Source organism: Pinus tabuliformis, chromosome 5_1, assembly GCF_031772625.1.
Source record: "Pinus tabuliformis cultivar Carrire ecotype Pingquan chromosome 5_1, CPIR1, whole genome shotgun sequence".
Taxonomy (NCBI): Eukaryota; Viridiplantae; Streptophyta; class Pinopsida; order Pinales; family Pinaceae; genus Pinus; species Pinus tabuliformis.
Genome location: NC_142305.1, coordinates 32,598,054 through 32,620,983, shown reverse-complemented (window position 1 = coordinate 32,620,983; position 22,930 = coordinate 32,598,054).

Genomic DNA, 22,930 nt, shown 5'->3' with positions numbered 1-22,930 from the left:
GAAAAAGGTTGGAATTTCCAGGAAAGGTGTGGAGGAAAAAACTCAGTGCTTTCACTGTGTAGTTTGGCCAAGAGATTAATAAAAATGATGCAGCTCTGATTCATGAGATCCCTGTGGTGTGAGTTTAACAATGTGTTTTTTCTCTGTTTCATATGTATCCTGTTATGTTTACAGTTCATTCATGATCATTTCCAGTTGAATGTTTTTTTAGTGAGAAAGGTAGAATCCATTTTATTGCTCTGCCTTGGAAAAACGTTCATCCTCTGTGTGTCTTCTTCTGTTTGAAAAGGATTCATCAGTTATGCCCTTTTCAACCTCTCAACAGTCTTTCCACTCCATATTACTTAAATCTGATTGCTAAACCTCCCGCCTATCTTGCCTCGCGAAATATTCTGTATCTTTGATTTAATTTCTCAGCTCAGGTTGTCCTTTGGTTCCATACAGCCCAGAAAATTCAGTCATTCAGTCAATTACCTCTTTCATATCTATTTACTAGCCTAAAATCAACATTCGTTGTAAGTCATCTCAGACCCTGTTGTTTATTTTTACTGAGTGTGACCCAGAGAGAGCCCTCTCCCGTTCTGGTAGGGCTAGCTACCAGACTGAGCGTGGTTTAGGGTTATCCTAAATGTTTCCTTCCTTTAGCCTAAGGCAGATTTAGGCACTAACAACCTGTACATGTGAAAATAGGCCAGCAGATAAATGACATGAGGGAAATTGACAAAGAACCACTGCCATCAATTGATCCATGACCTAATGGAATGCAGCTGATCGGATGAGACACCTAATATGCATGCAAAAAGAGAAATCACTGATGGAGGGATGAAGATACCGACAATAATAGACCATATCACGAAAAAATGTCCCTCTATACCAGGACTTAAAGTTGTATTTATAGGGGGACAGGATGAAGCTGAATACTTGTATGCTATGGGAGAAAAAACAAATTGGCCTTAGGTAGGTGCAGGTATGGCTCCTGAATTTTATCCACACTATTTTGGTTATAATTCACATGCATATTCTTATCCTAACACTAATCAACAGTGGCAGTATGGAAACCAATATCAGCATGGGAAGCCTTCTCAACCATGGCAACAATGTTGGAGAGGGTCAACTCATTCTCTATATTCCTACCAGCCACCCATGCAGTCATATCCATCTACACATGCACCTTATCCAATTCCTCAACCTTCGAGTCAGTGTACTCCACCATTACCCTTACCTCCACCTTTTTGACCTCCTCAGTTGCCTGCTCAGCCTATGCCCAACCCTAACAATAATAAACCAATGCAAATGATCTATGTAACAAACCCACCTTTATTCGAGTACCAGTCTATTCCAGTTGGGGTTCATGATATTCAATTAAGATCGGGAAGGACTGTAACATCAGAAAATCAGAAGTAACCTAGAGTGATTATTGAAGAGAAAGAGAAGAGGAAAATCTTAATCATTCTCCAAAATCTTTCACTAAGGAGCCTTTACCCGCTGAATCCTTGCCACCTTCTTATAACTAGCCTCCCTTCCTAGAGAGGCTAGTAATGGAAAGAAGTGAGCATATTTCTGAGACTAGTTTGGCATCAGAGCTTGGGAATCTTTTCATTGAGATACCTTTGCTCCAAGCCATCAAAGAGATCCCTATTTTCACTAATATTATTAAGGAAATCTATCTCAAGAAACCCGAGAGGAAGAGATTGGAACCCCAAACCATTAAATTTGTTGGTAGGGAAACAGAGTTGATGACGGGATGTGTGTCTATGGAAAAATACACTGACCCTAGAAACCTTGTTATCTTAGTTTAGATTGGTAATGTCCTTGTCTCTAATGCTCTTATAGACCTGGGAGCAGTCACTAAAGTCATGACTAAGAAAACCACGGATCAACTTTGGTTATCTCATTGTTATAGCTCCAAATCTCACTCTTATGGTTTGTGATGTTGTACTCATGGCCTAGGGCAACCCCTCCTTCCAGACCTGGTCATAAAATTTAAAAAACAGTGTTTTATCCCTTATACGTGACATTACCGTGAGTTAAACGCGTGTATACGCGGGTCTGTGTATATCCAACCCGCGTATATGTATTAAAACACTTAAAAAAATATAAAATTCCTTATTTTCGGGCGGAGATCGTGGGTTTTACCTGTTAGTGCCCGTGGCCCAACTATTCCCAACCAACTCCCAACTAAAAAACTACTTTGTGAGAGGTATAAAAAGACCTCAAAGGGAAGGCATAAGGGAGGAGAGAAGAGAGAGAAAGGTTATTATGCTGAGATTTTTCCCCTGACCAGGTCTGAAGTCCCTTGTGCCTTCAGCACTATTAACGGGAAAAGTGTCTATTCAGAATGACCCTATCCCACTAAGGTGTGATAGTGACCTTAGAAACAAACAGAGAAAACTACTTTTGTATTCTTCTTTATGAACTATAAACGAATAGGAATAGGATGAACCAACCTGTGTCTTGCGCTAGTCCTTTGATCCAATCTCTCTCCTCTTTGATAGCTTCCAGCTACCTGCTCCCTTACTTGCCCAGCTTCACCAAGTTCCTGTAAGATCACAGAAGAAGAAAACTACACAAAGACATGGATTTATATTCATAAATAGCTTAGGATCAGATTTAAGCTAAACATACAAATGTAACAAACATCAATGATACACAAGCATGTAGGAGAAACTCAAATAGTTTTATTGATATAACAAGAAGGTCCAGGAGGAGTTACAACCGATGATTCCTAATCCAGCATCAACCTCCCAGCATAGAAGTCCCCTCTTCACCTCCAACAAAGCATAAATCACCCAATACTCTGATATCTATCTCAAAACCAACAGCAATTCTCTGCAATGTACAAAATTCCAGCCTCTGGATCTCTGGGATGAGGGATCCATATATAGATGTATGCAAAGAGGATGAGTCAGCTTACGATTTGACTAGTGGCCTCTCTCTGTCAGTTCTTGTTTCCACTTGGAGACTGAGAGCCTCTTACTCATCCTTGGTCGTACTCAGTGAGGCAAGTGTCATTGGGGAAGATTCTGGAAGCTTCCATTGTCTGTCCACCTCGCGGAATGACACTGCCATTTGTCAGTTCCTGCTCAACGCACCCTGGTAGTGCATTTAGGTGCGTTGCAACGCACCTAGCTACTGTACTTGGGTGCTATGCAACGCAGCTAGCTAGTGGAGCAGCTGAAATGATCCTGATTTGACTGATTCTGAGCAGTTTCTGGTGGAGAACTTCTGGGAGAAGCTGTAATTTGTTGACCTTGTTCCTTTAGGGGCCGGAACAACACTTTTAGGGACTTAGGATCCCTTGGTTTATGGACATTTCCTGCTTAGAGCTGTAAGGCACAAAAATGTCTATGATAGTTGCCCCCTAAAGTATGAGGTCGTTTATCGGGTGAAATGCTTTATTAGGAGGATCCGGAGTTCTTTCAATGCTGGGAGGAGACCTGTAATAAGATACAATACAATACATTATCTTCATACTGTTTTCATGATCTAGCTGAGGCGGGCATTCCCATGCTCAGCTTTATAAATTCATTTTCATGTACATAGGACAGACAATTGTCAGATGGTAGACTGATGATTCTGATAGAGCCATCATCCTTTTGGTAGGATGATTATTTGTGCTGCAGTGTTGTACATTTCAATGTCTTTATTTTCCTGAATATATATCGCAGCCCGGATGTATGAAACTAGATCCAGTGTCTTCAATCTCGTCCGATCTTCACTCGAAGTACAAGTCGATCCATGTGAGAAATGTTTTGAAGTCGAACATGGAAAGACATCGCTTGATTACCAGTCAATGATGTAAACTGTTAAGAAGCGCGAGAGGAATCACCGATAATGTTGATGACCCTCAAGGTACTGCAGTACAATTCACGTGGTGTGAATAAAGGACTTGGCGTCGAACACCACGCAAAATATTTCGGTCGAAGGTCATTGATGGATACCTGTCGCCGGAAGTGAGAAACTTGCCATTGAGGCATGCAAGCTTCAAAGTACTGAATGGGGTGTTCCTAGATCAACTTCTTGGATAATGAGTTGGTGTTGACAAGAAGTGATCCATCAAAGGAGGGCCTTAATGAATCCCACATCAATGACACGGAACGGAGCAAATGATTTTGATGGAGGTGAAAAAACTCTGATGATATATGGTTCAGGATGGCGGTCATGAAAGAATGAAGTATAATGTATGGTAGTGGATGGGTCACAGGTGACTTCTCTGGGTGACTTCTCTTGAAAATGTCGGCGACACTTATGTGATGAATTGGTAGCATTTACCCCAAATGTGGATGGTATGGTGTGACCATGGTGATGTGACCGGTGAATGAAACAACCGAACTCGACTCAGGCATGGAGTGGAAGTGTCATGTTCAAGAGCGACTTGCTACCAATAAAGATTCTTTGAGTTTTCTTCCCAATTTTTCCCCAGTCATTGCTGACCAGTACCTCTTTATTTTTGTCAAGCTTGAGGAGGATAACATATGCTTGTTCTATAATTTTCCCTTCAGGCAAACCCATCGCTATTTTTTAACGAGCCTAGCGATAGTGAAACTCGTTCTCGTCTAAAGACAAGTTTGTCACTATTAATCTTTTTAACGAGTTTAACGAAAAAGATAACTCGGTCCTTTTCATTTTTAGAGAGTCTAAAAAGGTACATAAAGGTAACTCCAAAACTCCTTTTTCGTCATCTAATCCCTTAAGTCCGAAAAAGTATAAAACAATACAGAAGGGATGAATTTTCGATAGTTTTAATGAGCCGAACAAAACAAGCGCTCGATCATTTTGTGCAATAATCCCTCAGGTCCAAAAAGATTAAAATCTAGAGGAGGGATAGCACTTCCAGTCGCTTTAACGAGCTGGAAGGCCAAAACTCAGCAATCTTTTCATATTTTATGAGTCAGTTGAAAAGAGCTTAAAGAAGAGTCATCTTTTGAGTAACGAGTGATAAAATGGGTAGCAGCTGATTCCAGGTAAGGCTTGGAATTTTCCAATCACGGCAGTGTCACAAGGATGGCTAGTGAAATCACTCTTCGCAGCTGTTCCTCAAAATGGGTAAACAATCAAATGGAGGTGAATGATCGGCCAATGGAAAAGTGGAGGTGACGGTTCAAACACGACCAAGGCTTTAATGGCTGAAATGCTACATTCACGGTGGTTATTTACCGGGGAATAGTTCATTTTTTAATGAGCTTAAGCGCAGGTGGAAACATTTGCTCATGTCTTATGTTTATTTTTTAACGAGCTTGAACTATGTGCTAAAACTGCTCGATTAATCCAGTCATATGATAAGAATGTCTCATATAAAATTGGCAAGTTTTAGAGTTTTGCCCCACATCCTTCGTTTATGCAAGTTAGGTGACGACTAATCCTACGAGTTTAAAAGGTTAGAGGTCCTAAAAATTTAAAAAAATAAATAGTCACCCTTCGCTTGCACTCCAAAAGGTTTGCATGCCCCCAGGTATAAAACAGAGTTTCAAAGTTACCTCTACTTTAGTCCGCCAAAACATTTGTTTTACCGAGAGAGGCCTACCTCTTACAGGTTACCCAAAGATTGTCCTATTCGCGGTGCAAACAAAACACTTCTTCAGCGATGTCTACCAAGATAAAAAAAGGTGAGTGACGACGTCCGCCAACTCACATAACTTTGACAAGAGAATCTTATTCTAGAATAACCCCTCTTCCACCGACGGACGGGGTACAGACTAGTCATATTCTCCTGCGGAAACCTACCCTATACCCGAAGTTTTCCTGCTGAAGTAGACCAGGACGCATGCCCCCTGGGTTTCAGTCATATCCCTCCGAATTACTCGCACTCATCGGGAGGACGGACTGGGGATTGAGACATTTCTTGCGTGAAGAGACCATTTAGGGATGGTATATGACTATTTGCTATGCGTGATCCGGGAAATGAAAGCTGGTCCACGAGCTTGACCACTCTTCCTTCATGCAGAAAACACATTACTCTAAAGAGTGAGGAGACAATGGCTCCCATGCAATAAATATAGTCTTGTCCAAGGAGTAGATTATAATCCAAGGGTCCTTGAACTACCATTACGTTCATGCGAATTGTCTTCCTTCTCAATGTTATGGGCACATCGGGAAGGATCCCTAAAGGTCGATTGGTTCCTTTATCAAAGCCTGTCAGATTTCTCATCTCAGGCAACAGCGATGGCGAACCAAGCGCTTTCCAAGAAATAGAGGAAAGGATACTCACAGAAGCCCCCTCATCTATGATGGTACCAGCCATGACCATTCTATATATTTGAACGATAATTCAGAATGGTATGCTTGCTGGTAAACGGGGTCTGCCTAGTTGATTCCAGTCGAAGGAGACAACTAGGTTGCTTGGAGGTGGGACCGAGTAGACGGCCGGGTATGGCTCTGACGAACTTCCCTCCTGCGGTAAGGGAAGGGGTAGATTTCCCCCATGTTCTTCAGAGTCTGTGTTGATGAAGAGAATTTGGATGGTGTCATCCTTGTTTTCTTCAGTGACTGTATCATCCAAAGATAAAACCTCTGAAGGCAAGACTGGGTCAACTGTCGCTTCGACCTTTTGACTTTCGTCTGGTATGGATTCAGATGGTTTATCTTCAATGACAGGCGCTTCAGCCGACCACTTGAGCGGGCCAGCTAGATTTTCAACTAGCGACGGACTCGGCAAGAGTTTTTTATATCTAGGAGGAAGTTGTAACGGTGAAACCGGACGATCATCCAAAACTTTTTTCGTTTCGTCTAAGAAGGGACAACGATGGATGGCATGATTGCCTTCACACAGTTTACAAGGAAATCTAGCTTTCCCCTTTTGTCCTGGGGCTTCACTTTCTCTAGTTGACAGTGTGCTTTCAATATGATCATCAGAGGTTGATGACACCGGGTTGTGCAAATGAGGAGACAAGTCCCTTAGTATCCGAGGGATGCAAGGACAATCTCTGTGAAAGTGGTCTCCTTTGCAAATGACACATGGCGATTTAGACTTGGTCGGTGAAGTGTGTGGATTTTCGTTAGACGACACTCATTTTCCCCTATTCACCTTTGGCTCCTTCTTCTTCTTCTCTTTCTTCTTCTTAGTAACTTGACTTTTGGCTTTGCCAGCCCCATCAAGCGAAGAGGAAGGAGGAGAGGAAGAATTAGAGGAAGTAGAAGGCTGGTGGGCAACTATGGACTCGTCTGGTTGCTGATTCGATTGTTCAGGAATAGTGGTGTTCTGAACGACATTGGTTGAGAAGAGCCATACTGGCAAGCCAATTGTCATTCTGGGAAGCGACAATGTGGCCATATGGGGTGCACCAACATCTCCCCAAGAGGAGAAGGGACTAGGATTTCCACCAAGGGGATTTCCTTGGTTGGTAGACTCCATTTTCTCAACCTAAGATCAACGTAGGAAAAGGGTATGAATATTCCGTTTAAAATAAATTTTTAGATTCTTTGACACAACTTGTTTTTTCAGTTTTTAGGAGTAGAGAAAAAACAAAAGATGACTCTAGTCTCCTTATATTTTTAATGAGCCTGAAGTGACAAGTGCTCAGATGGACCTTTTCCGTTAAGGAGTCTGAAAAGGAACGAAAGGGACTGCTCTGGAGATCTAGGTAGAGCGAGTACCAAACCAATTGCAAAACTGCAGAATACTTTTTACGGTATGACAGTCAATCTTCCCGAATGCTGTGTTCGGAGCATTGTGATCAGTAGGGCGGCCGACACGGCTTCCTATGGATAAAAGGTTTTAAGCCTATAGGGGTCTCCCAATATATACTCGACGGTACGTGGGAGCACAAGTCCATACTGGCACTTATCGTCTCAAAGTGGAGGAATCACCCAACCATCAGTGAGGACAAGAGTTACCAGGCTTTACGACGCCGGAATACGTCTCTAGCCTAGACCTCTAAATGTTGTGCGTTAAGTTCCAAAGCATTGTTAGATTCATTCAATTTATTTTAAGTTGATCTTTCTTATGAAGTTTTCCTTTTGGGTTCACCACGAGATGTAGATGTAATTCCTAAAATGCAATCTAAAGATGATAAGCAAACTTTTATCTCTTTTCAGCAATGAAAATCCTAGCTACAAGGGGAAAAGAAAGACACAATCTTTTCTCAAAGAGCAAAGAGCACACTGTAAATGCACTTTTCCTAAATCAAGCCAAACAGACTATCAATATGCAAATGCACATGTGCATGTATTTGTTTTTCACTTTCTTAATATTGATGCCTAAAAAGAAAGTTGATGTACAAATCTGAATTTGCTTTCAAGTGACAAACACACACAAGCTTCTTTCGAAATCAAAAGGTAGAGATGATTACGACACTTTATGATTTTGAAATAAATACTCGTTTCGACACCAGAAAGTCACAAATTCAAACCAAAGGCAAAAGTAAAAGCATAATCGACTATCAACAGCAAATAAACTTTCTCCTAAGACCAAAATCGAAACTTACGACAGATCTAAATCAAAGGATGACAGTATGACTATTCTACTTTTTCAATGGAAAACTGTAAATGATGTAACAAACACACAAAAACATCTACAGTCTTTTTGTACAAAGGAGGCGGAATTAAGGCAAAGAAAAGGGGTTTTTAAACAGACACATACACTGATCATAGGCTGCAAAAATCAGAGACAAAACTGAAAAAATGAAGCAAAGAACCTCAGCTGCACAAGGCTAGGCTGATCAGCGCACCTATTACACAGAGAAACTGGATTGCAGCGCAGGTAACCCTCTCGGGAACTGCGTTGAAATGAAGAATCTCTTCACAGAGCCTGCGCTGGGGCAGAAACGAGAATTCTATCCGGGTTCTGGGTCATGGTTTGCAGTTTAATCTATGGTTTTTGGCCGAGTAAAAGCAATCAGTAATGCACAATCAGAGGGTAGATTTAAAGGAGGTCTAAGAGCTATCACAAAGGGCAATCAGATCATTTGTGAATCAATTGTTCAAATCATAAATAGATCCAGTGAATGGATTGAAGTAGCAGATGTCTACTTTACATTTGTTAATGGCAAATGCAGTTCGATTGCTACTTCTATGTTTATGAAACAAACAACAAGAGAAACACAAACAAACTAACTAGACACAATCCCCAGCGGAGTCGCCATTTTGTTAACGGGAAAAGTGTCTATTCAGAACGACCCTATCCCACTAAGGTGTGATAGTGACCTTAGAAACAAATAGAGAAAAATACTTTCGTATTCTTCTTTATGAACTATAAACGAAGAGGAATAGGATGAACCAACCTGTGTCTTACGCTAGTCCTATGATCCAATCTCTCTCCTCTTTGACAGCTTCCAGCTACCTACTCCCTTACTTGCCCAGCTTCACCAAGTTCCTGTAAGGTCACAGAAGAAGAAAACTACACAAAGACATGGATTTATATTCATAAATAGCTTAGGATCAGATTTAAGCTAAACATACAAATGTAACAAACATCAATGATACACAAGCATGTAGGAGAAACTCAAATAGTTTTATTGATATAACAAGAAGGTCCAGGAGGAGTTACAACCGATGATTCCTGATCCAGCATCAACCTCCCAGCATAGAAGTCCCCTCTTCACCTCCAACAAAGCATAAATCACCCAATACTCTGATATCTATCTCAAAACCAACAACAATTCTCTGCAATGTACAAAATTCCAGCCTCTGGATCTCTGGGATGAGGGATCCATATATAGATGTATGCAAAGAGGATGAGTCAGCTTATGATTTGACTAGTGGCCTCTCTCTGTCAGTTCTTGTTTCCACTTGGAGACTGAGAGCCTCTTACTCATCCTTGGTCGTACTCAGTGAGGCAAGTGTCATTGGGGAAGATTCTGGAAGCTTCCATTGTCTGTCCACCTCGCGGAATGACATTGCCATTTGTCATTTCCCACTCAACGGACCTTGGTAGTGCATTTAGGTGCATTGCAATGCACCTAGCTAGTGTACTTGGGTGCTATGCAACGCAACTAGCTAGTGGAGCAGCTGAAATGATCATGATTTGACTGATTCTGAGCAGTTTATGGTGGAGAACTTCTGGGAGAAGCTGTAATTTGTTGACCTTGTTCTTTTAGGGGCCGGAACAACACTTTTAGGGACTTAGGATCCCTTGCTTTATGGACATTTCCTGCTTAGAGATGTAAGGCACAAAAATGTCTATAACAAGCACTTCCCCCATTTGTCCAAGAAACCTTTGTTCCCTTGTGTGTTGATGTTCATCCACCATTTATGACATCATGGAGAGAGTCATGGAAGGAGTTTGTTAAAGGCTTGAGGCTGGAATGGATCCAGAAGGAAGCTTTTCTTGGAGCCTGCTGAAGGTGATTCAGGTGAAAATATTCCTTTTTATGTACTTTATTTTTCTATAATAAAAGAAACACATGTCTTGGTTCCCGAAATAAATCTTCTTTATGTTAATGATATTCATGTTTAGAATTCATATGTAAATGGTTATTTGGATTCCATAACTAACTACCTTTATTTATAACATGAAGATGGTTTCTTTATAAGTTTTTGTCCATATACTATTGTGTTCTTTGAATTGGTTGTTTTGCAGGACAAAAGAGAAGAAGGGAACTCCAAGAAGGGTTTGGACCCTAAAGGTCTTCTCAAACTTAGGACCTAAGGTACGTACCCTTTACAATAGAATTTTCTTATAATAGCATAATGGCTGTGTGAATGTGTGCTTCTTTGAATAGACAAATTTCAGTCTGCTAGGGTTTCAACCCAAAAAGCCCTAGGGGAACATTTCCCTCCAATAGAATTGGCGACTCCACTGGGGACAACACTCTTGTTGTTCCTAGTTTGGGTGTTTTTCAAGCCAATCAGGGCTCAGCTACATGTTTGTTTGCTATTGTTGTCTTGTCTATTTTTGAACTTTATGTTTTGCCAGTTTCTTCAGTTTGTTTTTTATTTTTCTTGAAACATTTTATATACGTTGTTTTTCTTAGTTACAGAGGCGTATGTACGCATGTTTCTTTAAGTGAACCCGCGTATACGCAGGTTTCCTTAGTTACAGTAGCGTATACACGCATTCTGTACATAAGTACAGTCGCGTATGTCTTTCAATTTTCAAGATTTGTAAATCTTTTTGTATCTAAAGGTCTGTCTGGTAGTTTGAGTCAGTTTGAAACAGTCATTTTCTAGTATCAGTTACTTGTTTTACAGCGAGCATCTTGTTTCGAATTCTCTCTGAGTATAAGAAGTATTGGTCTTGTTTTTCGTTGATTGCAAGTGTCATCGTTTTTGCTAAAGCATGTAAGATTTCTTGCTAGGAATCTTGGATGCTCTGATTTATCAGGGTAGGAAGATTGGTCTCAATCTTTGTGTTAACCTTGCTTTTGGTGACCTTTTGTTTGCTTGACAAAAAACTACTTTTTGTGACCATCCACTTCTTTGTTTCATGAAAAGTTGTTGATTGACACTTTCTTGGAATTGGTCTTTTTGATCTTTTTGGTTTTCATTGCCAAAGCTTTCATTGCTACTTTTGATTGTTAAGAACACTTTTTAACACATTTATTTTTGTTGAGTTTTCATCCATTGTGTGGTGTCAATTTGCAAAAGTGTTTATTGCCTATTCTTCAATCACAAGTTTCAGTGTTGTTGAGAGCATTTTTGAAAAGACTCTTTTGTTGTTGCTTTTGAAGAAAATCTTTTGAAAAACTTAGTTTTGCTTTCTTGAACTTGGTTTTCATTTGGTTTCCTTTTCTTGAGTGAAAGTGCTTTACGTTTGTCTTAGAACTTGTTTTTAGTGTTTAGACGAAATGAATTGTAGCATCTCATATTCCATCTAGACATTTTAAGTGGCAAGATAAAGATTGATAAGCAAGCAACTTTCATTTTTTGTTTTTAGAGTAGTTTTAAATCTTTCATCCGCATATATTTGTTGCATTAGGATAGATTTGCATCCCCTTTTTAGGCATACATTGAGTTGTTAACTTTTGTGAGTGTGAAGCGTGAATTAACGAAAAGAAAAGAAAATTTTGCTTTATTAGAAGTTCCTCTGAACCCTATAGAAATTTCTCTTCATCGAAAAAACGAAAAGTGCATGTGCATGTAGTTAAGTTTTTATTAATTTCTTTTGCGTCAAAAACACCACTAGTTTCACTTCCGTTACCTTGTGACTTAAAGAACAACCTATTTTAAAATCAAGCGCTAACTAAAATTCACTAGAACTTTTTGTTTTAGTCGGTTACACCAACAAGTTTACGATTTTAGGGCCTTAGATTAGGCGAGTGGAGAGTTAACTCTCCAAGGCCATATAAACATCAAACGTAGGAGTCTGAATAACGAGAGAAAATCCAATAGCGTTAGGAGGACCAGGAAAGCTCTGGATGTGGGAGTTAAGCATGAGGGTCTGTGAAGACAGCGAAGAGAGATAACCCCTCTCCTACTTGTCTGAACTTACCTCATGACTGTTTCGCCTGGCTTCTGTGACGAGTTGGTATCCATAGTTGCTACTCCTAGGGATCTACACAGGTGGCTGTGGAGGGGAATCCTGTGGCACCTGAGGTCGACGTTGCATCACTCTCGACAGTACTACTGGAGGGCACCCTTGCAAAGCTTGGGGGCTTGCACTGGTGTAGGCTATTGTTAGGAGGTCAGCTTAACTTCCTCTGTTACCTTCGCTGATAAGACTGGGCCGTCATTATCCCAGACTATCTTTGGAAGGCCCCTTACTCCACTTTCTTGTATTTTGGTGTCTGGTCCTCATCACCTGGAGCGGAAATACTTGGAATTTGTTTGACCGGTTGATATCTTTAGGGAATTTATAATGTGTGCTCTTCGTTCCTTGTATATAGTTGGCTTTAAGTATTTTTGTCTAGTAACGTCTGGACTTTGTATTCTGAGTGACCGACTTACCACTCTACCGATCTTGAAAGGCTTTTGGTCGTTCTTTCAGAAGTTGTGGAGTTGCCTCCTCAAGGGTAAAGGTTTTGATTGCTTATCCATATTCCTTGAAAAGTTATTTCTATATTCCCGTAGGGGAAGGGTCTTTGGATCAGTTAGATATGGCCAATATTCCTTTGGAAACCAACTTAGGTGCCCTCCCAAAAGGGGATCCTTGTGCTTTTCCTTTCTTTGGAAACGTTGGTACTCCCTTGATGGCCACTTTGAATATTCCTGGGTTGAATTTTGGACTACCCGTTTGGTTGTGGTCCACTCCGAATATTCCAAATGCTCTTGAAGCTTCTCAGTTGAATGCTTTATTTCAAGGGCATCACATGGGTGCTAATTATTCATCTTCTCTCAAAGAGAAATCTGGGGTTCCTTCTTCTCCTCCTTGTCACAAGAAATCTAGAAAGAGGAGAAAGAGGAAGTCAAAGAAGAAGAATAATTCTATCCTTTCATCTTCAACCTCTACGAGTCATGTTGGAGATGAGCCTTCAGCCACTGCTAGTCATGCTGGGGGAACAAGTCTAGTCACTGCGAGTCATACTAGCAAAGAGTCACCGACCTATGCAAGTCATGTTCAGGACTCTCCGCTAACCACTACTAGTCATGTTGGTGGAATGGAGGTTGATAAGGAACCTGGATGTAGAAGTTTTAAACCTAAGTTCCCTTGTAAGATATGCAAGGGAGACCATCTAACTCATTTATGCCCTGGTATTCTAGAGGTTCGAAGGATATGGTCTGAGTCTGAAAGTACTTCTACTCTTAGATTTGAAATGGTTTCTCATCAATCCCACCAACCATTGGTTGATAATGTGGTAGAGCCACTGTAATCGCTGGTCGATTACACTCCTCTTTTGGGGGGTGAAGTGGCTAAAAAAGGAATCTGTTTGATCTCTAGTACAGAGTCTTCTAGTATAGGGGGCATTCCGGTTACTTCGAATGTTCCCCCTCCAAGTTCTAAGAGTGTTTCCTTTGATTGGGATAGTCTTGTTGAGCCTCGTCTTACTTCTGCTGCACCTTTCCAAATAAAGGTCATATTTAATTCCACAAATGTCTATCGATGTATGGTGGATGAAGGATCCTCTGCAAGTATTATATCCCCTTTGACTTGGAAAGATTTGAGTTCCCCAAAGTTGTTGACAGCTCAGAGTCAGTTGTTAGCCTATGATAGAAGACCTGGTGAATCTATGGGTGTTCTTCCTCAATTGCCTATCACTTTAGGTGGGAAGACTGTCTTAATCGATATGATGGTGGTTGATAGCCCTTTAGACTTTAATATGCTACTTGGGTGTGATTATGTCTATGCTATGAATGCTATGGTGTCTTCACTCTTTCAAGTAATGTGCTTTCCTCATAACGGGAATATTGTCACTATTGATCAGCTTTCATTTGATAATCACCACCCTAATTCGACTTTACTGCAAAATGCCCCTTGGTTTGTTCCAAGTGTTCAAGTAGACTCTACCCCGCCACGGGTGAATTATGTGGCATTGAGTCCTCAATGTTCAATCGCTTCTGAGAAGGATCCTTTGGCCTATTATTCTCCTTCTTGGCACTTGGTCCCGGCAGTTGACTGAGAGATTCTTCCTATAGGGGCATGGGACCCCTTAATTCCCTCTTTTGATCCTTGTAGTTCTCATGATTTCTCAAATCTTTCTTTGCCTTCACAGGAGGAACTCTTTGAAGCCATGAGTTATGACTAACGAAGGAGCCCTTGGTCCGATCCCTGCGAGGGGTTTTTCCAGAAGAACTATTATACGTAAGCCGAAAGGTTTCGTGGTTCCCTGTACCATATTGTATATATGAGGTACGCATTTTCAAGTTTTGTATTCTATAACACAAAGATTTTATATGAATTTTATATGTGGGATGCATTAACTTCTCGTCTAGTGTTCCTATTTATGTTTATAGAACTTAGAAGATTTCTCCTTTGGAAGTTTATGGTCGGTCCGTTCTGACAAGTATTGGTTTTCGAAACTGGCATATAGGTTAGGTTTTTCCACCTGCATTGTGCACTTATCAGTTTCCTTTCCATTTTGGACTTAGGATCGACCCCACCAGGTTATGGTGCGGAACCTTCTCATTGCTTAGAAGTATCATGACTTGTGTGGTAAAGCCTACCTTATCATGGGTGCCCTAGTTAGTGTTAACACCCAGGTTGTTCCCTATGACTCCCAAGGGAATATGGCCGGGGTAACCACTAACCAATCTTTGGATCATAGTTTCTAGCCAAACTGTAATCAGAGAGGGCTCTCTCTTTATGATTTGTCTCTGTTATGATGTTGTTTTAGGCTAGGTATTATGCTCAGGTTTTGGTTTATGTTTTGGTTGAAGGACTTCTTTCAGGTCTTACAGTGTAGTGTTTGAGGAGTGAAATACCATTGGGCGATGGAGTCTGGAATTGTGAAATGATTTGATATGCAGGATTGGTGGTGTTCAAACTGTAGGGCCTATTTTGTATTTTAGACAAACAAACTTAGCTTAAATGGTGATGTATGTCAACCAATAGAAAGCAATTAAGAATTTTCTATTAAGCTGGTGAGGTGAAAGTGTAACACGCTGCACAGGAGCAAACTTGAATTCCTGTGACAAAGGCTACTGTGAAAGATGTATTCTGAAAGTGCAGCAATTAAGAATTACACTTATCAATATTGCATCTGAAGAAAACATTCATTAACAACGTAGATTGAACTCAGGGTATTCATTGAATAAATCCTGAAAGTTATTCTTTTTCCTTGTTGCTAGATATTTAAAGTGAGAAAACATATGGATTTTAACAAACAAAATACATAACAGAGAGAGTTACAGAGACTTATTGTATGGCGAAATACACAGGAATCCAGCAGTTTCCAACAGACACCAGTATGCATTCAACATTTCAGAAATCCGAGAAATTCCATCACTTTCTTTATTAACTTCTAAAAGGATTACAGCATAAGAACTTCTTCAGGAGAAATCAACAACAACCCTTGCAAGCTCATGCGAAGAGGACTTTATAGGGATATCTATACAAAATATCTCAGGCATTGAGTCATTTGAGAGAGAAAATATCTTCATAAATGCATACAGAAAGTAGGAAAAGAAGTTATTGCAACGTTGAATGCAGCATAAATGCTCTTTATGTCTGTCAGAGGATAATTTGACCTTTGGAGGTCATTGAGTCGGTTGAGCCGCTTTGCTTTAATGCTGAATAACGCATCTTTATTTCTTGCTGCGCTGTATTTTCTCGGCCCTGCCACCTGTAGTCTTCTATTTCTGCTTTGTTGGCCGATCCATCTGCTGAGTTGGCTCAGCTTTAATCCGCCGTGCATGCTGATTTTGTTAAACTTTGCTTTGCATGACAACTGATATTTTTAAGAAACAAAATTGTTAAGTGACTCCCTGTTTACAAAATCTTCTGTATTGCGTTTGTCCACCATTCTTGCGTAGGGAGTTGATGCCTGAGAATAGCATCCATTGTCTCCTCTGCGTCTGTGTACTTGAAGAAATTGGGAGCCACCCCAAACAGGTGATTGATCTCATTCATTATAAAAAACAGATTCTCGACTCTGTTGTAAAGAGACTGTCCTGTGGCTGGCCCTGTTTCCTCTAAGGTGCTGGGCTTATCATTGATCTGGCTAGTGGCAAATGCATTGACCCTTTTAGCATACTGGTCATGTGTGAACAATCTCCCTGCGCTGTTCAGTAAGCCAGGGAGTCCTCTGCTTTCTAACACTTGAAACTTTTCTAAAAACTTGTTCACCTCAGTCTGCATATCCTGGGTTCTTCTCTCCAAGGTCTGCACAAAGTTTCTCAGTGTGAGAACCCTTTTGACCATTTGGATAGTGTCAGTTCTGTTTGTAATTCCCATGGCAGCTAACTGAGAACTTGTTCTGTGCTTAAGTACATTGATCATTCTAGTGGCCACTTCAGGCATATTGCTCAATTGAGCTCTTGATCTGTGAATCTCCCTCTGTGCCTTTGGGATATGCTCTAGTTGCTCATGGATAGTTTCAATATATGGCCACTGCTCATTGATAGATTGACCAATGTTAGCCCATAGCACTATTTTCAGTTCGGCCACCACTTTATCTAACTTGAGCTCATTCTCTAGCTCTTTTATTTTGTTTTTGAGGGCTTTCACCTCCCTGTCCTTCTCTGCCACAGTTTGTTTGGATTTATCATATCTATCATTGATTTTAGCCAAAGATTCTTTGGCTGAATTGAGCTCCAACATTTGAGCTTCCAGGACTTGGATTTCGTTCTTCAGCTTTTGCATATCTAGGCTTTGAGCCTGCTCTGTAGTTGTTGGCGCTGCTGAAGTAGATGTTGCTGTTTGTTCGGTCTGTTGAGGAGGAGGGGCAGTGATAGGAGCAGTTTCCTCAAGATTGATGATCTGAGGAGGAGGCTGAGAAGTCTGCCCTTCTTCTCTTTGTTTCAGAGATGCCTGTAATGCTGCCTTTGCAGCTTCTGACTCTCCCAACTTCTCTTGTGCTTGAACCAGCTGTTTATAAATGGAGATCAACAAATCTGTGGTGTCCTTCTCATGCCTTTGTTGGGCTACCTCATCTGTCTGAGGGTGAATGGTAGCTGGGATCTTGATTTTCTTTCTCATGGCAGCCATGTCAGCATCCCTTAACTTCAAGATTTCCTGTATCCCTGAAATATCTTTGGGATCATGCCCAATTTCAATGATTATGTCTTCCAGGGACCTTATTCTGTTGTCCTTTGCCTGGGATGATGCCTTCTCCAATTCCAGTTGAGAGGCTCTGGCATTGAGGCTGCTCTTTAGCTTATAATTTTCCAATGTTTCATCTGCTAAGGAGGCATACACCATCTCACCAGTTTGTTTGTGCAGTTCAATTTTGTCCATTGGGTGTATGACTTTGGCCATGACCTCCAGGTTGGTCCTGAGGTAATCTGAGGCAGATTGGGGCTGCAGTGCTGTGGGCAAAAAATGGCTCATAATCATCTTGCCTTCACCTACATCAAAGGCAGACATAAGTCTCTGCTGATTAGTAGGAGCCATGTTTAGCAGATGATTGTACAGCTGTATTTTGATAGGCCCATTCCTCCTTTTGATGTCTATGAATTGTTGTTTGATGCTTACTTGTCCTTCTTTTTGTTGGCTGGAGGAGCTGACCTCCCCTCCCATAGCCCTGTCCTATTCCTGCTGGAAGGAACTTGCTGAAGCTTCTCTGCTGGGTGGGCCCATGCCCAATGCCTGTCTTATTGTTATGTCCTCCTCTGAAAAATCATTTAATCTTTGTCTCTTTTCTCCCTGGTCGATAGATGAAGTGAGGGGAGTTTCTCTATCCCTCTTTCTGCTTAAGTCCTCCTTTTGAGGAGTTTGGAGGACCGAGGCATCGGTGGTAACTTCTGGCCTAGGAGGCACTATGTTCTGAGCCTGTTTCTCAGTGGAGGTTGGAGTATCAATTACTCTCTCCTGCTGTAAGGGCTGTTGTCTGTCATGTTGCACTTCTTCTTGCTGCAGATCTTGTTGCTGTTGTTGCTCTGCCTGCTGCTGCTCTTCTTTATCTGTCTGCTCTGTCTCCATTTCCTTTTCTTTGCCTCTGCTGGATATATTCTCAGTGGCCTTGGTAGTTTGCTGCTTGGCAGTTGAGGAGGATTCAGCTGCTCCCGTTTGTGTGCTTGGAAGTGTGAATACCTGTGAACAAAGCTCAAGGTCAGCCAACTTCTTTAGATTCCTTAGTGCCCTCTTGTTCAGCTCTTCTTGTGACAAGGGCTCTTCTAAGGTCCCTCTCCTCCATTTGTCTTGGTTTGCATATTTTTCAATGTGAGGGATGCTATGGTGATCATAGGCAGATAACTTATATTTGAGCCTCCTCATGGATATGAAATGATTAGGGTCATAGGGTACCCATATGAAACTGGTTTGCAGGCCAAGGGCCTCAAGCATTCTCTCTACTTCCCTCCATCCTTGCTCCCTCTCATTATAGATAAAATGGCCAAGTTGGCTTTTGACCTTCAACTGTGCCTTTTTACCTTTTCCTGAAAAATGAAGCACATCAACTCTGCCAAATTGCCTAAAGTACTCTAGGGCAAATAGCCTCATAGGCACATACTTGGGTAATTTGAAAGGAGGTAGATCACACCCATATATCCTGATGACAGTGTGGTTTTGGTAGAAGTACCAATCCCCAATGCTATAAGCTTTGGACAGCTGAAGAATTCTCTGCATGTCATCAGTGAGTCTTGGAGGAGGTGAGCTCATCAGCATTGCCATAGTTGGATGGATGAACGGATCCATGAATTCACAGTAAGTGTATGGAGACTCAGGTCTAATGTGGAAGACAGATGACCAGTAGACCACTGATCTGGGATTGCTTGGGCATCCATTCTTTTGATTGAAAAGTGAAACTTCTCATGTTGATGGTACAAGATCAAATGGTAAATGTAGGAGGTGTATCTGAACATCCTATCTCTCCTTAAATTCATCAATTACTCATGAATCTTGTCTGATATGTAGGTGGCGTAGTCATAGTAGATTGGTGACTTGCCAGGAGCAAACATAACCATCATTACCAGCACAGTTGTATCAATATGCTCAATTGAAATATATCCCAAGATGGGAGAAATCATATCTGCAAGGTCTCTGCCCAGCTCATTGAGGTATACATGAAGAATTGGAGGGCCCATCACAATGTTAATTTTGATGTATAATTGATTAAATTTGACAATTTGAGCATCTGTGAGTTTATCCCCTTGTTTTATCAGGTTTACCAGTGATAAAGGAACCAACTTCTTCTGAGGGTTGAAGCAAAGCATGTCTCTGATAGCTTGAGGGGTAACATAGAAGAGTACTGAACCAGATGGGTCAACAACAGCTCTCTGAGAAACATCATATTGTTCAGCACAGAGGTGGATTAGTTCAGGGAACTGGTTGACCTGAGGGAGCTTAAAAATAGGGAGGAAAGAGTCCCATAAGCCCAATATATCTGTCCCATTTTCATGCTTGGCTTTCAACTCATTCAACAGCTGAATGTGGAATTTGCTGCTCATAAGCTTCTCTTCTGTAATTTGGTAATCCATATCTGCCAAGGTTTGCCATTTCAAGTCCTTTTGAGGGGCATTCAAAGGTTGAACATTTAGTACTACAGGTGTCTCCATTGCACGGGAGGATTTTGAATCAAGTGCAAAGTGATTTTGATTGGGCAGGATAGTACAGAGGAATGCCTCTGTATCAGGGAGGTGAGATTATCAGGAACAGAGAGTGGTTATAGGAAATAGCAGTTGAAATACTATTTATAGTGCAACTAGGACCAATGTTTGGCCTTTCCTTGTCTCTCTCAGTGGTTAAATTTGGTTTGAATGAGTCTGCCACGATTGCGCAGACAGAACTTAGTTTTTCAATAAAATGTAGGTAAAACAAGGCTCGGCTAGTAGTTTTCGAGGTGGTAGTTGAAAATTAGAGGCTCTGTAGAGGAATTCACCGGTGAATTTATAAGTTTTATCGTCTTTAAGCTTTCTGAGTGATTTACAGAGAATTCCAGACGTACGGAGGATAAATGATGAAAAATACCTGGTAAAACAGCGAGCAGAGGTTGTGTGAGCAGGCAGGATTGGTGCTCTGGAGGTCTCCTGGTTGATTTAGCAGGTTGGCGGTAAGTCGGACGTGAACAGCATGCAGCAGAAAAAATGAGCGAAAAGAACGTAAAAAAATGTTTTTCGGCCATAATATAGACTTTTTGACAATTTGGCGCCTTTTCTGCGATGACGTCAGCATGACGTCATTGGTGGGATCAGGGCCGGTTGACGTCATAGGTGAGGTGGCGGGCTCTGATTGGTCCACGGGGATGGTGAAGTGGCATGCCAGGTCGGCAGGTGGTCGGGCGCAAGGGTTGAAGTCTCGGCATGGTGGCAGTGATGTGGGATGATGCGGAGGTGACGTAGCACAGGCGGAAAAAGCTAAAACCGGAAACAGCCAGTGGTTTCATATCGCACCGCTTATGGTACGGGGGAAATCTGTCAGACGTACCTCCGACGAGCTATGGCGAGGACGCGTGGCAGCCGAGTGACGTAACCATTTTACAGATATCGGACGATATCCGTCGGACGTGAGACCCGCTCCGATATCGATGCTGACCGTTGGATCCGGAGGGCTCGATCCAACGGCCATCAAGGAAGTGACGTGACCGGTATATACGGCGGGTAAACGGCGGACGTCGGAGCCGCTCCGATGTGATAAGAGCCGTTGGATGCTCTGGATCAGATCGGGCGGTTTTCGGGGCGATGACGTGATAGGTGGATAAGGCAGCGGGCGGAGGCATAAATACATATTTTTAATGTTTTTTCAATATATTTCAAAAATCGAATATATGTGCAAACTTTGGTTAGGCAACAGAAAGTGGGTTTTTTCGGGATTTTTGGTAGTTTCAAAGGGTTTTCATGGGTAAAGGGGTTTTATAAGGTTTTTCTTGGCAAATAGCAGTTTAGTGAGTGGAATGACTTGAGGAAAGGGAGGGTGGATGGGGTGTAGGTTCATCCAAGTGGTCAGATGTCACTTTGATCCCTGATAGAGAACTTATTGGCTATAATGCCAAAAGGAGGGATATTTATACAAATTTTGGGGTTTATACACCATGGTGTTTAATACTAGTAGGGGAAAGGTAATATAGGGGATTTACATAATAAAATTAGAGTTAATATGGGGGGAAATGAGTGAAGGGAGAAAACACTAAGTTTGTTTGAGACTAACTTAGTTTAGGGAGTGGATCAAAATGAAAAGAATTTTTAGACAAGAAATGTGGCTTCTAAAAGATTAAAAACCACCATAACACTTTAGATTTTTCATAAATATTCATGGATGAAGGGATGTTAGTAATAGGAGTGGAAGGGCATTTGGGGAATTAGACATGCTTCCTGCTTGCTGCAACTTGATGAAGAAGAACACCTTCTCAATTGTTTTGATTTTGCTTTAGTAACCAAAGTTAACATACCTGCAATGGTAAGGATAACCTTTCTGCAACCCCAACTACTTACCCAGCTACTTTGCCTAGCATTTTTTTGTTTCTTCTTGGAGGGTGCACTTGGACTTGCAGACCCTTACTTGCCTTGTCACACGGAATCTGTCAAGGGTGCGGACACGACTGACCTTCCTAGAAGTCTAAGACATTCTAATGACAAACAAGACAAAAAGGAGTGATCTTTCTCTAAATACACCTTTTACAACATGAAAACTACAAGTGTTTAGGCTTACCTTATTCCAAAACGCTGTTGTTGAAGTCCGTTCTTGACGATCCGGATGAGCTCCTCCTTCAAGTCAATTCCTGCAACCACAAACAATCAAACAATTACCAAGCACTTGCATTTCATATAATAAAACATATATTCAACATGCAGACCAAGGAACACATGAAATAACTCATTAACACAAGCTATTGAGAAAAATAAACCAGTTTGTATTAATAACGAAACAAAGAAACTCTTACAACCTGGCCTTGGTGTTGTGCAAGTTCCTCCCAGGGTCCATCAAGGGTTTTCCTCTACTTTGACAAAGCTCACCCTCTCCCAAGTAGAATCAAGTGAAGACAATCTCTCCTCACAAAGGCTCTAATGGAAGACCTAAATCCTGCAGCATTTACCCAAAGAAAATGTATAGCTCCAACCTCTTCTCCTTCTGGCTCAATGCCTTTATTTATAGTGCTGTAAAGAGGTTATTCAGGTCCACTATCAATGGGATCATCCCCCTCTTTGGGTGGGATAGCTCCCTTATTGATGGGATAAGTTCCCCCTTAATAGAGATACATGAACCAACTGGAGGCGCATCCATTTCATCAAACCGACCTCTAGAATGTTCTAGAAGTAACCACAAGTAACTTTTTCAAGATAAAACTCGCGCATTTTGCCTTTTACAGAGGGACGCACCTGTCCCTTAACATACAGAGCGTCCATGGACGCATATTTTGTGAACATGGTCAGCGTCCCCGCAGGTAAGGCTAGAGAGAACCTGCGACCCCAGAGATAAACATAGTTTTTACAAGACTTTCTCTCTTCTTTGAGTTTGAGATGGATAACAGAGGCATGAGACTTGCCTAAGAGGGTAGCATGACTGTTGATTTGAGCCATACTAACT